Genomic DNA, 18,622 nt, shown 5'->3' on the forward strand with positions numbered 1-18,622 from the left:
CTCCTGCATAGAGAGCATTGCAGTAATCAAGTTTAGACAAGATTAGTGCTCGTGGCAGGATCATACGGCTATTAGTAGAAAGATAGTTTTTACATGCATGAATAAGTTTACAGGTATAGGCGGTAGCTGTCGCAGTGGCGTTAGCTTGTTCTCTAAGGTTAAAGGCGGAATCGAGATGGAAGCCTAGGGTTTTACTTTCCTAGGCCGTAGTAATCAGGTTGCGTCTATATTGAACGAGGTGTATTTAGGGTTACGTTTTTTTAGATAGATAGGGGCGCCTAGTATGAATATTTCAGTCTTCTGGTCATTCAGGCATAGGCTGTGGGTAGCCATCCAGGCCTGAATGATGAGGTAGATTTTGTTTAGTAGGTCGTTGTCTGAGTCGTAGTTGCCAGATAGTGGGATCAGTATCCGGGTATCATCTGGGTAGTTGGTGTAGATGACACCCAGACGGTCCAGGATGTCGAATAAAGGTTTGGTAAACACATTATATAATTTGAGTGAAACGCAGGAGCCTTGTGGCACTCCAAAAGTGATAGGGATGGGGTCGGCTTCATCTGTCGGAGAGAATACTCTCATCATTCTGTTATTTAAGAAGGATTTAATCTACGTTGTAGCCTCAGGAGAGAAGTTCGCTGCTGATGACAGTATATTGTGGTCAACCAGATCGAAGGCAGCGGAGAGGTCTAAAAGCAGAAGAAGTGTGTATTGTCTGATGTCTTTTATTAGGTCTATTTGCGTTTTCAGATCTAGTAATGCTGTTTCGGTTCCATGAAGGGGTCTAAAACCAGATTGTCTGAGCCCTAGGAGATTGTTAATCTGTAGGTAAGTCTGAATTTGGAGGTAGGCTTCCTTATCAATGATTTTGAGTAGGAAAGGGACTGTAGTTTTTGGCCTCAAATTAGTTGGGATGGTAGGGTCGAGAGAAACCTTTTTAAGTAGAGGTAGTACCCATGCGTCTTTAAGGTTAGTGGGAACCTGGCAAGATTTAAAGGAGGCATTTATTAACCTGATGATGAAGGGAGTGAGTTCTCTCACTGCGTTTTTTATGATTTGGGTCGGGCAGATATCACCTTGACAACGCAAGGGTTTCAGAGAGTTATAATTTTTGCGACCTTTGTTGTAGTGACTTGGGCAAATTTGAATTCTGGTAGAGTATTGGTAGGGATGGTGGTGTCCTGATTCTGAACTGTGTCGATGCCATTAATATTAAGTCTCTTAGAGGCAATTTTCTTTTGGAGGGTGGTAATTTTGTTGGCCAAGGCATTTTGGATGCCAGTGCACCAAGCTTTGTTTTTAGGGTGGGAGTCATCCGGGGCTATGGGTGATTCTAATTCCCTTAGTATTCAAAATAGTTCCTTGATGCGGGAACAGGCATTTTGGATCCTGTTGTTGTATGGTTTCCTGTTTAGTTTTGATGATCTTTTCTTTGTAACGAGCAGAGATTTCTGTGACTCTGTCTTTATTCTCCTTAGAGGGTATGTTTTTCCATGTGGCCTCACATTTCCTTTTTTCAGACCTCAGGGCTTTCATTTGTGGTGTATACCAGGTATCGAGGTGGTCTTTGGGCTTACTCTTATGGAGTTTCAAAGGGGCAATGGAGTCTAAGGCTATTGTCATGGTATTATGGAAGAGGTCTATTAGTTCTTTGGGATCTTCAGACTTGTTGGCGTTTAGTATTGGGGTTAATTTTTCAGCTGTAATGTTCCACTTGTTTCTAGTGAGTAGAGGAGGCGCGATGGTCTTGGTTATAGGGGCTGGACGGTTAGCATTGATGGTGAAAGCGATGAAGCAATGGTCGGTCCACATTTGTGGTTGAATGGCGGTAATTACAGTGACACAGTTATGGTCTGCCAACCAAACCAGTGTTCGTCCTTTCGTGTGGGTAGGTTGGTTGATTCTCTGCGTGAAGTTCAATTCACTTAGGGATTCTTCCAAGGATTTAGCAACCTGGTCGTTAGGGACAGATAGGCCTAAGTTAAAGTCACCTAGCATTAAAATGTGTGATGTTGGTTTGGCATTGTCTGAAAGCAGTGTGATAATGTCCTCCTTGAAGTCTCCTAGGGGTCCGGGAGGCCTATATATGAGGTGGACAGTAAGGGTGCTGGAGTGGGAGGTTGTTATTTGAGCTGTGAGCAGTTGGCATGATTTGAGTGAAACGGTGGTCGAAGGTCTGAGTGCCAAATTAGCTCAAGCTATGAAGGCAACCCCTCCGCCTTTAGCATTTTCTCTGTCTGCTCGGGTGATGGTGTAAGAGTCTAGAATGGCTAGCATGAGAGACGGCCCTGCAGTGGCATGAAGCCACGGCCGATACTGCTAAGAAGTCAAGATCGTTGTAATTAATTAGGTCAGCTATGTCAGTTGTGTGTGCAACTACAGATCTTGCGTTTATCAACGCACCATTGATGAGGGAAGGCTTAGTCTGAGCTGGTGGGTGAGGTAAATTGGATTGTGATGTAGGGGTCAGTGGTTTGTCTCGCTTTAGTTTAGGTTTTTTAGGAAGTGAGCAGGTGGTGGTGGGGCATGGTAGGCTCTGCGTGGAACCGGGAGGCATGTTAAAGGTAGGTATTTTCTCCTGGTAAATGTTGACTAGTGGTGCAGCAATGGTGAGCCTAGAGGCAAGTCTTTTATTTCTGTGGATACCACAGGAAGGTTGATTCAGAGTAGGCTTAGTGGAAACCGCTCAATCCATTGCATGGGGGTGAGTGTGGAATGGCTGTTGAGGCTGTTTTGCGTCATTTGGCAGCTTTCCAGGTTTGGAATCAGTTTAGGTAGGAATGGGATAGGTTTGATGGAATCCGAAGGCAAGGTTACTTTTAGAGGAGGGAGGAAGGGTGTCGGTTTGGCATTGCAAAGGAAGGACATTTTCTTGGTGAAATGGTAAGCGGGCGCCAATGCTAGCAGATGTTGTCACAGTACAAGGAGAAAGCCTGCCTTTGTTTATTTTTTTTTAAAACTTTTATTTATTCAGCTTGGAAACACAAAAAGAAGCGAGTGACTTTTGAGGGAGGTACAATCATATACAGTGAGTACAGTACATCTATAGAGCATGCATATACTTTGCGTTCATGAACATGGAGAGAACGGAGAAGCAAAACCAGTTGTATAGGTGAGTGGATGGGGAGCCACAGCTCAGGGGGTGGTTACAGGGGGGCGAGTAGAGATGGGAGATTCAGTATCAGAGTCAGCATATGTGGAAGCCATGTAGTTGCAGAACCTCAGTCAGATGTCTCTAGGCCTTGAATGTGCTGGTTGTTGATTCGCCCAGCAATCTTCTGTGTCCGAAGCCCGTGTGGTCGCCTCGAGCTACTGTGCATGAGTGGGTGCTCCAGGCCGGAGCCAGCGAATTAAGATGCAGCGCACAGCAAGAAACATGCAGAGGCCAGCTAGTTTCCTAGTGTCACGACCTAGTTCAGGAAAATCGTGAACGAGGCACCATGTTGGGGAAGGGTCGATTGTATATTCAAGTATAGTGGACATGGTGGTGCATATTTCGGCCCAGAATTGTGACAGGTGAGGGCAGGACCAGATCATATGTATATATGTAGCACTATCGGAGCCACATCTGGGGCACTTTAGGTTGAGCTCCTTGAACATATGCTGCAGCCTGCTTGGAGTGTGGTGGTATCTGTAGTACTTTGAACTGTATTAACTTGAATCGGGAGTTAAAAGATACATTATGGGTGCGTGCACACATATGGGACTAGCGTTCATCGGTCACTTCCACACCCAGGTCTTCTTCCCATTTGTGTCGCAATGTGGTGAATGAGGGGGCAGGTCTGGTTTGTAGCAGGGCATAGAGTCTAGACACTTTTCCCCTCGAGGAGTCAAAAGTGCACAACTCTGCAATTACGGGGTCATTGGGCCGTATCGTGGGGAAATTAAGGAAGTTAGTTTTAAGGGTTTTCCGCATAGATGAGTATTGGAGCCACACGGATGGTTTACGTCTGAGAGGGAGTGGGAGATCCGACCATTCGAGGAAGTTACCCTGCACAAAGACGTGTCTGAGCGATTCATATCCAGCCTCGACCCACTGGGATACTATGGACTGTGGCACACGCAGGACCCCAGGAAGGAAGTTCCACAGCGGGAGGTCCCCGTGGAAGGGATGGGGTGTATTTAGGAGCTTCCAGATTTTGGAAAGGGCGAGGGACGTACTAGCAACAGGGTCAGATGACTCTAGGTCGGTTGATGTGGGTTTAAGAATTAGGGATCGTATATCCCGATCGCTGACTGCCAGTCTCTCAAGTCTGACATGATCGGTGGGGTGTCCTGTGTGTTGAACCAGTGTGAGGCAAATTGAGATTGCGCTACTAGCCAGTAGTTGAGGAAGTCGGGGCGCTGAATCCACCATTCTCCATGGGGGTGGTTAAGGTCCCTAGCTTAAGTTGGAGTGCACCAGAGTGCCACAGGAAGGTGTTGACTGTATGGGTTAACGCCTGAAAGAAGCCGTCGCTCAGCCACAGGGGGAGGTTGATTAACCTATATAGAAGCTAGGGTAGTATGACCATCTTTAGTATCCCTATCTGGCCCGTTAGAGAGATGGGAAGTCTCGCCCCAGCCCGAGGTCTTTAATGCTATGTTCGTGAGGTACTTCTGATAGTTTTCCTCAAGTAGTGTCTCGGAACAGCGAGCCACCTCCACCCCAAGGTAAGTGAATTTCGATTGGGACCATGTAAACCCCATAAGATCGGGAGGAGGATGTGTGCAGTCCGTAAGTGGGAAAAGGATGGATTTCGAGCAGTTTAAAGTGGACCACACCCTCCAGTATTGGGGCGAGGTTGGTGGCTGGGGATCGAATGTAGAGCAGGGCATCGTCAGCATACAGGGCGATAATGTCCGATTGACCCGGTGTTCGTAAGCCTCTGTGTGCGTGGGACTGCCGCATCAGCAAAGGGTTCCATTGCTCTGACAAAGATTAGTGGAGAAAAGGGGCAGCCCTGTGTAGACCATCTGGCTATTCGGAAAAGGGGAGAGCATCTGTCCTCAGTGCGGACCCTGGCCACCGGATCAGAGTAAAGCAGCTTAACCCATGAGAGACATTTTTCCAGGACTCGCCATAGGTATTCCCATGACACGGAGTCGAATGATTTTGGCATATCCAGGGTGGCAGCCACTGCTTGTACTCCAGGGTTAATTCTACAAATTAAATTGAACAGGTGTCTCAAATTCAGAGAGGTGGAACGCCCCGGAATAAATCCCGCTTGATCCGGGTGTATGATGTATGGCATAAAGGAGACTAGGCGTAGGGCTAATAGTTTGGCATATATTTTGGCGTCACAGTTAATCAGTGAAAGGGGTTGGTATGAGCCACATTGAGTTGGGGGCTTGCCAGGTTTCAGTAGGACCGTTATCATGGCCTCGCGGAGAGAAGGGGGGAGCCTGCCAACCTCACCCGCCTCCTCCCACAGAGCCATTAAGTGGGGGTTCAGAAGGGATTTGAATTGTTTGTAAAATACAATTGGGAGTCCGTCTGAGCCCGGGGATTTACCAGATGATAATGAGTCAATGGCTTCTGAGAATTCTTCAGGAGTAAACGGCCTCTCAAGGGAGAAGCTGGCTTCGAAGGAGAGAATCGAGAGAGGAAGACTCTCAAGGTAGGAGTCGATCTCTACTAACGGGACATTCTCAGCTTTTGAGTAAAGGGATTATTAAAATGTTAAGAATTCAGAGTTAATGTCATGGGGTAGTGTGGCTAGGGTACCATCGGGTCTCTCTATTGCCGGTATGTTGGGGGCTCCAAACTCACGGTGGAGAAGTCTGGCTAAAATTCGCCCTGGCTGTTCTCCCTCCCCATATTTTCTCACAAGGCTAGGGTTATCCAGGAATCTCACATCCCATTCAGCCAGCAAGTGAAACGTGTCCAGTTCCGAACCTAATAATGCCAGGGTCTCGGGGGAATGATGCAACTCATATTGGGACTCAAGAGTCGCAAGTGTCGATTCGCTTTTCATAATGTCTCCACAAATTAATTTCAGAATGCCGTTTTCTTTGGAGATGGCGATACCCCTAATATAGGCTTTATAGGATTCCCAGAGGGTAGCCTGTGATGAGACCGAATTAGTATTGAATTCAAAGAAGTCCTCGATGGAGGACTCCAGTTCGGAGCTAAATGCTGCATCTAGCAGGGAGTGAGGTTTCATTTTCCAATATCTAATGACCCCAATCCAAGGAAATGATTACCGGTGAATGGTCGGAGAGGGTTCTAGGGAGAATTGACAGGTGTGATGAGTTTCTTATTAATATGTCTGATATGATCCACCTGTCGATCCTGGAGCGTGAGTCATGCACTGAGGAGTGAAAAGAATACACACAGGAATCGGGGTACATGAGTCTCCATGCGTCTACAATTGAAAGACGGGGTAGTGATGTCAGGATAGAGTGGGCTGCTTTGGAAAGTTGGCAGGGTCTGGAACCCGATCTATCCAAGTTGACAGCTAGTATTGTATTGAAATTGCCACCCCATAGGATTGGGATCAGGTGAAAGCTTTCCAAGAGGGAAGTTAGGTGTAGGTAAAAAGTGGGATCATCGATATTAGGGTCATAGATGTTTAATAGAACCACCTCCCTATTCTGCAGGGTGCCCTGGAGCAACACATACCTGCCCTGTGGGAGTTGCAGGTAAACCTAATGCTTCTGTGAATCAGAATCATAACTCCCCGACTCTGGGAAGAATAGTTGGTGTAGTACCTCTGGGGCGCCCAGAGTTTAGCAATTTTTTTGCATTGATCGGAGCATGCGTGTGTCTCCTGTAGACAAAGAATTTTGACGCCATGACGCTCAGCATGAAGTTGCAGCTGTCTCATTTTCTTATAATTTTCCAACCCCCGCACATTCCAGCTCATGAACGTTAGCCTATTATCCCCCATCGGTGAGGAGGTACTGATTTAGCTTTAACTTAGAGCAAGTCCAGTATGACCGTAGAACTCCTCCAGTATGTATCCAACCTGGCACTGTTTCATGCCCTACTTCTTTCGAGTATGCCAAGCCTTTTTTAACATAACACCCAACCCTTCCCACCCCCAACCACATCCCTCCCCCAAACAGAGGAATGATAACCCAAAACCCCAGTAACAGAAACCAAATGAACATCATCGACGCCTGGGGGCCTGTGAGCTGGTCTGGTGGCAGTGCTCCGCACCGGGGTAATGTAAGGATAATATTGGTGCTTAGTGAAAGGACAAGCATAAACATAGTTAGGACCTTGTGGAGTGCAGATCAGCACGACATTAAAATGGATTGAACAATTCATGTATTGCTGAAAAAGATATATCTGCTGTGTATTTGAGCGAGGAAGGCCTCAGGCCCAGTAAGGGTTCAACTGAAAACCATAACGTTAATCAGACAGGTGTTGCAGGGAGAGTCAACCGGGAAAATTATCGTCTATGATTCTGGAGGCCTCTTCCGGTATTGTGAAGAAGTACACCTGATTGGTATGTTCGATTCTCAGCTTGGCGGGGTATAACATGGAGTACTTGATCCCCAGGTCGCAAAGTTTCTATTTGACAGCCAGGAAGGTTTTACGTTCATGCTGTACGGCCACGGAGAAGTCAGGGTACAAGTGGATCCTGGAGGACCCCAATAATAGTTCACCTCTGGCTCTCGCTGCTCTAAGAAGGGCGTTCCGATCCCGAAAATGCAGGATTCTAGCTATGATGGGATGTGGAGGTGCACCAGGCTTGGGCTTTATTGTTAGGGCACCGTGAGCTCTTTCCACTGCGAACTGCAGCAACAGTTTTGGGGAATTCCGAAGTGATAGAAGTGTGCACTCAACCTAATCTTCCATGGGTTCTTTGATGCTGTCCTCTGGCACACCAATTATGCAGAGGTTATTTCGTCTTGAACACGATTCAAGTTCTTCATTCTTTTTCACCACCTCAAGAACACAATTCGAGAGTGAGGAGACCTCCGCCCGAAGAGAGCCCAGATCGTCCTCTGTTGCACTCACCCTCGTCTCAATTTCTGCCACCCAGCCATCCGTTTTCTCATTTTGGGCTTTAATAGAGGATATAGTGCCAGTCATGTTGTCTAGTTTGGTGTGAAGGTTAGTGAACGCCTCACAGATAAGTTTGAGCATCTTCTGTGAGTTATTGTAGGCCGGCGGGGTCAAGGAGGTGGGCTCGAGCTCCTCCGGTCGATTTCGAGGGAGTTTTTGCAAACATGTTCATGGAGCTCTGCTTTTTACCCCCCACCCCGTTCCTTTTGTCATGGTGTCAAACAGGTGAAGACTCGACGGTTGGAGCTGAAAGAGGGGGCGGTGAGGTGCACAAGAATGCTGGGTGGTCTCAGATGGCAATAGGTAGGTGGGTGGAAGTGGCAACGGTTCTGTGTAACACTTAAGTTGGTCTGTGGCCCCCTTGTTAATTCAACTGAGTGAGGATGCACCGACAGGGTTAGTACCCTTGTAGGGTATGCCTGGAGCTGCAATTTGTCTTTAAACGTTGGAGACCCAGTTGATCCAAACCGCTGATTCAGAGTATATGAGCCTCCCAAAGGAGACTCTCAACAGGGTTCAATGCGCTAGAGGGGGTGTGTTAGGGGTTCAGTGCCACACAGGTGGATTTCAGGCAGAGTCCGTGTCCCCCCAGTACCGCCCCCACGTCGATCCAGAAGGCTGCCTCACCGGTGAGGAGAGTGTCTGGAGGAGAAACAATGACAGTTAGTGAGTGGTGCTCCTCTGCACCCCGCAGCTTAGGGTGGTTGAGTTCTGGATCCTGCGTGTACAGTGGGGTATCAAGGCACCTCCATGCAAGTAGGGAGAAAGAAGGGGCTGCGGGGGGCCCCTCACGGTAGAGGAGACAAAAACCTAGCCGGCTGCCGGGCTGACTGGAGCACCGCAGTTACTTCTCCCCCCGTAGCCCGCAGCGCGTGCCGCGAGAGCAGGCAGCCATCGGCACCCCAAAGCTCAGCCGCAGCAGGGGGCCCAGGGAGACCAGAGGAGGGGCGATGATCTGCGAACCCACCACAGCACGGCAGCATGGGGGGCCCTCAGAACCCCCCGCAGGGGCTACCACAGTCCAGGCTGTGTCCTGTCTTGATGGAGGGCGGCGAGTGGGGGGCTACAACAGCATACAGTGCCACACCAGGAGCTGGAGAAACACTCCCCTGCGCTCCGCAGTCCAGGGTCCACCAGCTGGAAGCATCGTCCTGAGAACAGGCGCCAAGAGCCAGGCAGGGAGAGCGCCCAGGAGTCCCCCTGCCGCCAGCCAACCGGGCCGCTGATGCGACAGAGGAGGTGTCCCCCGGCTCTGGGTGTACTCGTCTGCGGTGGTGTGGGGGTGGCCCCTCAGGCCCCCAGCAATCCTGGGGGAGGCTCACTCTCCAATCGCCAAGCAAGTCTATGGAGCTAGGCCACGCAACAAGGTGTGCAAACAGGGCAGTGAAGCCCCTCCCCCTGCAGCTCCCCGTCCCTCAGTTACCAGTTGAGCCGAGCCATGTGGAGCCGCAGTTCGGATAGTGCAGGAGGGTTATATGGCAAACTTCACCGTTTTCGGTCACCCGGCTCTGAGAGTCAGGTGAAGTCTGCAGGAGTAGTCTGCGTCCCGATTGCCTCAATTTGGGGAGAATTCTTGGCACCGCAATGGAGAAATGTCATCAAAGTTGATCCCCAAAACGTAGCTCGAAACTCAGGCGGCCATACTAATTGAGCGCAACAGCGCCCCCCCAAGCCTACCTTTGTTTAATTATCCTATGCCCCAAGATGAAACAGCTGTAGAACCCATGCAGATTGGTGCCTTACATGACCCCTTGACTGAAGCAGAGGGAGCACCTCAGAGATTAAACCATTTTTGTATGTATTGTGTAAGGTCGGGGCACTTTTTGGATACATTCCCGGTGTTCAAGCTAGTGGTTTGGAGAAATAAAAGGCCTGCCCTTGGATGAGAAGCAGAGGATGGGCCCTGCAGTTTTGGATAAAGATCCCCCCGAGATAAATGGTTCTCTTATGTCCCCTACACCATTGTTTGTTCTTCTAGTATGTCTATCATGGGGTACCATACCTACTGAGACTGTGTTGGAATCCACATTATTGGATTGCTTGGCCACCACCATCTACCTGGACAAAAACTTTGTGTTTCCTCATCTATTCCATAACAACATAAGGAACAGAATGCTGAAATATTATCTACGAACCCCAATATCTTCAGGGCCTATAGATTATCAATCCATGTTGGTGCTTCTTGAAATCAACCAGCACCATGAACAATTGGTGTTTGATATAATGCAATCTCCTGTGTGCCCGATTGTGTTAGGCCTCTGTTGCCTTATGACACATAACCCAAGCATAAATTGGTTCACTTGTGTCTTTATATTTGGTTCTGACCATTGCATCACCTCTTGTTGTTCAGCTAAGTGTGAATACCCAATTATTGAGACCTCACATCTCCTCCCAGGGAGCTGGTTTGAGTCAACATATCGTGTCTATCCTCAATTCCAAGATATCTTTTGGGATCCTGGAATAATTCCTGTACCTCTTCATAGAGTATTTGACTGCAAGATCATCCTACAACCCAACCATGTCTTACCCAATGGATGACTCTATTTTTTTATAGAGGTGGGAAATATCAAATTGAAGAAGTACTTGGCTGAGGGTTTGAACATGGGTACATAACACCTTCCAAGTCCCCTCTAGGATCCACTCTGTTCTTCGTCTCCAAGAAAAAGGGAACCCTTCAACTATGTATAGATTTCCACCTGCTCAATGAGATTATGATAAAGGGAAAACGACCTTCAAAACACCCTTTGGGCATTTCGAGTATAATGTGATCTTGTTTGCGCTTAGCAATGCTCCAGCAACTTTTCAGCGGTTTATGGACTATGTATTCTCAGATCTCATAGGCCAATCATGTGGGTATATTTAGATGACATCCTGATATTTTATGCATATCGGAAATATTGAGTGGCTTGCGGCAATAACACCTATATGCCAAATACGAAAATAGCCAGTTCCATGAGACCACAATGGAGTTTTAGATGTACATCAAAAGGGCAGAGGGGGCACAAATGGATACAAAGAAAGTATGGGCCATACTAACATGGACCCCTCCCTAGGACCTCAAAGTTCTACAAGAATTCATTGGGTTTTCCAAGTATTATAGACATTTTATCTCCAATTTTCCTCTGAAGACCCAGGAATTGACCAAACTGATGAGTACTAAGCAGCCCTATGAGTGAAACCGAAAGGCAGAACAAATGCGATCTCCAACACTATCCTGGATCTACAAGAACACCAGAATACAGGTACACAGGAATCATGGGGGGCTCACCTTGCTACCCTAGCAATCTGTTTACTACAGGGACAAACATTAGATATGTACCACTCCAAAAAAAAAAATTACACACATACATTCTATTTGAGACCATATGTAGGAGGGCATGTACTGCTTGATAAAGATTGTTTGCAGCACGATGAGAATACGCTGGTGTGCCAAGACCAAGCACCAGTTTACCAGCTATGCCCATGCAAATAGTGCATTGACGTTCACATAAACATGATATAATAACTGCTATAGTGATTGATCCAATAGCGGGAAGTCCATATACCCATGTCTGACTGAGAAATGTTTCAGCAGCATTCATCCTTTGCCACTTACCTCCAGGATAAGGGAGGCAGCTGCTGTAATCAGATGCTGCTTGTAGTTAAGAACAGATGTTACGTTCCATGCATACTCCAAACAATCCTACCAAGGTAAACCCACAGTTGACAAATGCCAAAATACCACATTCAGATCCATATGCAGACTTTGGTGCTGCTGTGCATTAACAAGCAACATTATCATAGATTACATCAAATCTTTTGCATTCAGTTGCCCACCTTGTTTCTCGGTCCTTCAGTTTCCTACTTATGAAGCATATAGAGTGTTCCCTGCCTTTGTCATCCAGCTGACTTAGAACTGCAAGTATTCCTGTATTTGAAGCATCAGTTTGTACAATAAAGGATTGGTTGTAGTCAGGAGCTCTTAAGACTGGAGTTTGGCAAAGGGCTTTCTTAGGTCCTTCAAATGCCGTAGTGCACTCCTCATTCCACCTGACCTTCTTGGGGAATTTGGGTGAGGACATCACATTCAAGGGAGACGCTAGGGTCCCATAGTTCTCTATGAAGTCCCTATAGTAGCCAGTGAGACCTAAAAAGGCTCTCACCTGGGTTTGAGTAGTAGGGGTGGCCCAGTCCTGTACAGCTTGTACCTTGCTAGGCAATGGCCTGATTTCACCTCTTTACTCTGACCAATCTGACATTTGATTGCCTTTATGGTCAGATGGGCCTGCTCAAGAGCCTGCCATACATATCCTAGGTGGTCAATCTGCTCTTCCCAGGTTGGGCTGAGTGCTGCAATGTCATCCAAGTACAGAAGTCCTCCATCCCATTCAGGACATGATCTACCATCCTTTGGAATGTACCAGGTGAATTTTCTAGTCCAAAAGGCATTACCTTAAACTGGTAGAGGCCTCCTGTGGTCTGTCAGAGCTATTTGCCAATAGCCTGATGTTAGGTCAAATTTACTGAGGTACTTGGCTGAACCAAGCTTTTCCACCAACTCATCTGTCCTAGGTAAAGGATGGCAATCAGTCGTGGTGACTGCATTAAGAGCTCTATAGTCCACACAGAAACTCAACTCCTTGGATCCTGCCTTTGGTACTAGTACAATTGGTCTAGCCCATGGACTTGCATCTTCTTGGCCTCTTCCTTTATGTGGGTGCTTACATGGTCTGATATTCTGCAACCCCTGCTTTTGACATGTAGACAGTCACCAGTGAGGATATCATGCTGGCCCCAAGGGGTCAAGCCTGGTGTTAGTGATAACAGGGAGGCAAACTGAGTTGACAGAACTTTGCACTCCTGTTGGTTCAGAGTCAGATCAGAAGAGAGATTAACTCCTTCTATTTTTCCATCTAAAGGCTGTCCCCTGAGAAGGTCAGGTAGAGGTTCACTCTCCTCATCCTCTTTATCAGATGCTAAGAGCAAAGCTCCTAGGTCTGGTCTGGATACATATGCCTTTAGGTGGTGGGTGTGAAAGGCCATGGGGTCCTCCTTGGAATTGCCCAGGTCCACCAAATAATTGACCTCTCTAAGTTTGCCCACAACCATGAAGGGTCCAATCCATTTGTCCTGTAAGGCCCTCTGCCTTGTAGGTACCATAAATAGAACTAGTTGGTCCTGAGAAAACTCAACCATGTTGGTCTTCTGGTCATGACAATGTTTAACCAGAGCCTGACCTGCTTTTAAGTTATCAGAAGCTTCTGTCATCATGTGTGTCATTCTCCTTTGGCGACCTAGCACATAGTCAGTGACCCTCACTGGCTTGTGGGAAGGAGCACACTCAAACCGTTCTTTGATTAGGACCAATGGACCTCTAACCAGATGACCATAGAGGAGCTGAAAGGGGCTGAAGCCAACCCCTTCTTGAGGGACTTCTCCATAAGCAAAGAGAAGGCATGGCAGTAGACAGTCCCACTTTCTTCTAAGGGGTTCTTCTAAAGCCACTATCATGCTCTTCATAGTTTTATTTAACCTCTCCACCAATCCATTGGTTTGGGGATGGTAGGCTGTTGAGAATGTGTAGGTCACTGAACAGTTTTTCCGCATGGCTTGCATGTAGTGGGACATAACATTGGTCCCCCAGTCTGAGATAACCTCCTTAGGAAAACTAACCCTAGTAAAAATACCAAGGAGAGGCTTAGCCACAGCCTGAGCAGTAACAGTTCTCTTAGGTATAGCTTCAGGATACCTGGTGGCATGGTCTACCACAACCAATATAAATTGTTTGCCTGAAGATGTGGGAGGGTCTAGGGGAACAACAATGTCAATCCCTACCCTCTCAAAAGGAACTTCCACCACTGGGAGAGGCACCAAGGGTGCCACATTCTTGGTTCCACTCTTGCCAGAAATCTGACATGTGTGACAGCTTCTACAGAATATATCTACATCAGGCCCCATTTTAGGACAGTAGAAATATAGAGAAATCCTTTCCTTGGTCTTCTTAAAACTTAAGTGATCAGCTAAAGGAATCTCATGGGCTAACTGTAGAAACTGGAGTCTCACCCCCAGAGGCACTAAACATCTTCTGTAGTCCCCTGGGGTAGACCTTATAGGTTCACTGTAAAGGAGGCCAAACTCCCAGTACAGCCTGTGCTTCCCTGGCTCTCGCCGTTCTAGCTTGGGAGCTGCCTGTTGGCAAAGTCCTTCAAGAGTAGGACACTCTCATTGACCTCTGCTGAAGTCTGCCCTACAGGGACCACCATCTGCAAGCAAAGGCTGCAGCTCAGGATGGCCTTTAGGATCCGGATCTCCAACAGGGGGAAGGGCTTCTTCCAGCTCTGTTTCATCAGTAGCTGGTTCACCATCCTCTGGTTGTCCTCCCACTCAGCCTCAGCTGGTGGAGGGATAACAGGTGTGACCTTGGACTGTCCTCTCAGGGATGTCCTTGTTTTGTGCACAGGGGTGATACCTTTCTTTCTTCCCGAGACCTGGGTTTTCACCTTGGTTTCTTTCCTTGTACTGGATTTAGAAGGGTGTCGTTCCTGTGGACTGGGACTTATAGGTACTTCTATAACTACCCACTGAGAGTAATCCAAAGTTGCCTCTCTGGCCAGTCTAGTAAGCTCCTGCTTCGTTTTACTGGGATGCCTAGGGGTGCTTGATACAACTCCAAGAACCTTTAATTCATTCCCCAACAGGACTCTCCCAGGCACCTCATTTTGTACACTGACAGGTATTCTTACAGTCATATTGTTGCACTGGATGAGAGCTGGTAGTATTGGAACCATCTGGGCAGGGCCTCCAGCAAGCTTACTGGGGCCTTTGGGTGCCTTAGAAACATCCTCAGGTTTGAAAAAAAGGTTTCATCAACCACTGTAAGGCTGGCCCCAGTGTCTCTAATCGCAGGGGTCTCCTGACCATTCACAAGTACACTGTCCTTGTAATATTCTTTTGTGTTATCTGGAATAGAGTTATACACATCTACATTCTGCTGTTGCCACAGACCCAGGGACACTAAAGAAACAGTGGCTGAGACTCCAATGGGGTCTTCATCCAATAGATGAAAGCTTCCACTTGCCACATGAACTTCTCCCTCAGGGATGAAGGCTGAGGTGGCAGTGTGGACCCTGAAGGTTTACCCTTGCATCTGGGTCCCCCTTTCATGTGGTCAGTTGACCCACAAGCATAACATTTGCCAAATGATTTCTGAAATGGGGGCTTCTGCTAACCTCCCTCTGGATTACCACCAGAGGTTTCACTAGATTGACCTGGTTTCCCAAATGGTTGACCTTTCTTTTGTTTGTGGCCCTCTTTTGGGTGGTTGGATTTAGAATTCCATTTGTCATCTTTCTTGTGCTGCTTCTCTTCTTCCTTTTTGGGAGTGGCTCCAGAATCCTTGTGAGTAGCCCTGTTGGCAACCCACAGGTCAGCAGCCTTTGCAAGCTTTTTGGGATGAATCTCTTTTGAGTCAGCCAAGTGCTGTTTTAGCTCAGGAGAGCAGGCATCAAAAATAGATTCCAACAAAAACAGATTTCTCATCCCATCAAAGGTAGTTACCCTGTAACCCTTAACCCATCCATCTAAGCTGTTCAAACATTCACACACCCAGGAAGCCCAAGGGGTACCATCAGTCTTTTTGAGGGTCCAAAACCTCTTAAGATAATGGGAAGGAGTTTTCCCAAACCTGGCTATAAAAGCCAGCTTCACATTCTCCTACTCCAATCTTTCAAGTTCCCCCACCTCCATTACAGTATCAGTTGCAACCTGGGGGAGGCTAGACAAAAGCCAAGGAATCTACTGATTCCCTGTGAGACCCTGAATCCCGTGATTGTATTCAAAACACCCAACCAATCAAAAATATCAAGTTGCATATCATAAATACTCACTGCTTCTTTGGGGAGGTGAGACCTCTTTGGACTGGAATACCAAGAGGACTCTGGGAGGGAAACATTTTCAAGAGACAATCTTTTCATTTCAAGAGCATGTTGCATTTCCAATTCCCTGAGTTTGATGTCCTGATGTTTGGCTTCAGCTTGAGCTTGCAACCCTTTAAATTCCAATTCAAGTTTCATTTTCTCAAGGGACACATATTCTGGACTCAGTGATGGACCTTGTGGGGTCCCAGTGGAGAAAGGTTGAGGCAAAAGGGCCTGGTGAGGCTACGAGGAGCTCCTATCCTGGGACTCCGCTCCCTCATCTGACTCTTCCAAGACATTATCAATTTTCACATTTTCTGGATTAGTAGGAATTACAGACCTACTATTCAACATTTGGTGATCTAACAACCTTGTAATCAATTCATTTTTCTTTCCTTTAACTAGGAGACTCCTGACTTTACCCGTGTCTTTCAGTTGTTGTACTGTTAAAATGAGCAGGGCTTCCTGCTTGAAATTATCCATACTAGGCATGTCACAATTGCAATTTCTAGCGGAGCTTAGCCTTGTGAAGGTTTTTAGTTGAACAAAAGTAAAGCAAACACTCAACGTAACAACTCTACAATATATCCTCACCGTCTGCCACCAGTGTTATGCAAGATTGTGTGCAGTATCCTTTTGAAGACTACAGCAACCTTGACCTCCTGGCTATAGGGAACCCAACTTTTGGTATAAATCTGTAGTACACAAAGGTGGGTAGTGTGGCTGAGCAGCCAGGCCTATCTCAAGAGGGGTCAATGTGAGCAGTAGGGTTATAACACAGAGTTTCACAGTGACAATTATTCAAGTAAACACTTACTCTCAAGTTTTCTTGATTAAACAATTATTAATTTATTTAACAGTCGGTTTTATAATCCTTCCTCAGAAGGGAGCAAAACAGGTATCACTTATAATACACTTCAAAACACACTCTGTTTTTCTAAATCAGATGATACCCATTGGGGATGGCACACAGACACTTCCTACGCCCTCATGGTGACTTAAATAGCAAGAACACTGTGGACATTGATTTATCACTGGTACATTCAGAGCAATACTGAGTTTGGGTGCAAAGGGTTAGATAGAGGAATAAAACAAAGGCTAACAAATAATTCACAAACTGGTAAGTACTTTGAAACCCCCCCAATGCAAAGTAAATGACCCCTTTCCTGGGTGGAAGGCAAAAGCACAAAGTCAGAGGTAGAAGAGTCACTCAGGGAGCCAGGACAGTCAATGCTAGTTGAACAAAGTCTAGGGGAGCTGAAGATCTTCTTTTTAGGTAAGTAAAAGTCTTGCACAATGGTTTAGAAGTGTTTGTAGAAATATGATTCACCTGAAGGGCCACAAGCTGTGAGGCTTGTGAGGGGAAAAGATGCAAGCAACTCTGCAAGGGCAACCAAGACATGTCTCAACTGAGAACAAGTAAGGCTACACCACAAGAGGTAAGTCCTCTTACCTTTACAGTACCTTTGGTTAAAAAGAAATGGTTCCAGCTGCCTTCTGTTCCTGTACAGCTCTGCAGATCCTTTTGTACCTGTGCCTCAGTCTTGGGGACAAGAAAGCGGACGTCTGGAGACTCCTGCACTGCAATGGGAAAGTCGAAGGCAGCAATGGGCAAACTCCAATTCAGCGGCTCTTCGCGGTTTCAGCTCCTTGCGTCTGACAGCAAATAGCAACACTGCAGTTCTCAGATACCACTTCAGACTTTACTCCCATCTGGGGTCCAGCACTCTGTTGAAGTGGCTCAGGCTTGGTTAGTCCTGCTTCAGGGAAGTCCAGAGTATCTTCCTGGTGCTCGGGTTTGACTTAAAAGCGATCCACTTGGTTCGGTGTCCCTCTCCCTGGCACTTCAGTTCCAGCAGCAGTGGAAGTACAGCCAGCTCTGAGAGTTTGTCCAAACGAGTTCACTTTGGGGTTGATTGGTCCCACCAACCCAAGGGGAGAAGTTGTCCTTGCAGGGCTTCTCTAGTCAAGGTGAATTCGGAGCTTCAGCACAGAAGCAGGGCTTCAACGAGCAAACCAATAATGCAGGAGTTGCAGCAAGCGTCTCTTCCAAGTTCTTCTTCAGATTCCTTTGTTCACTGGTCGACTCTGCCTTCCAGCCAAAAAGCCTTGCCTTTTATGCAGGTCTCTGCCATTCATTCCAGCCTAGCTGTCAATCACACATCAGGGTGGCTGCCCTTGCCGTACAGCCAGCCAGCCAATCACCTTTGGGTTCATTCCTGTAACCAACGGGATTAAGCACAGGGAGCTTTGGGCACCTCCCTCACTTCCTGCCCCTGCCAGACATACTGGAGCCAGAAGCGGGCTTCACTAGTGAATCTCGCCAAAGACAAAACAAACAAAGGGACCAAACCTGGTTTGGCACACAGAGTAAATCTCACAAAGGACCTTTCCAGCAAGAAATCGCAAAAAAAGAAGACCAGGCCATTTTAGCTAAATGGGCACCCATGGGTGCCTTACTGCAGTTGTGAACGCAGACCGCAGTAAAAACACACAGTGGTAGTAAAAAGTAAACCACTGCCACCAACCATTAATTGTAGAAAGGGTAACTTAAAAATGCTACATGAGAATCTAGACAAAGGGGATACTAAGTAACCCCTCCAGCACCCTATGGTAAGATAGTGTCTGCTGGGTCTAGAAAGTCACACAATGTAAGTAAAGTCAATTTCACTTCACTGCTCTTGGAAACAGTAGTTACACCCAGACAAGGTATTTAAACCTTTGGGAAATC

The 18,622-nt window shown here is 47.1% G+C and overlaps 1 protein-coding gene across 1 annotated transcript in view; it reads left to right on the top strand.

Annotated features, from left to right (window-relative positions):
- The window catches only part of LOC138567061 (somatostatin receptor type 1-like), a 163,513-nt gene that overhangs the window by 24,188 nt on the left and 120,703 nt on the right, over window positions 1–18,622 (top strand). The gene's annotated exons all lie outside the window — the stretch shown is intronic.

Source organism: Ambystoma mexicanum, chromosome 2p (genome assembly GCF_040938575.1).
Source record: "Ambystoma mexicanum isolate Mex_15411 chromosome 2p, UKY_AmexF1_1, whole genome shotgun sequence".
Lineage (NCBI taxonomy): Eukaryota > Metazoa > Chordata > Amphibia > Caudata > Ambystomatidae > Ambystoma > Ambystoma mexicanum.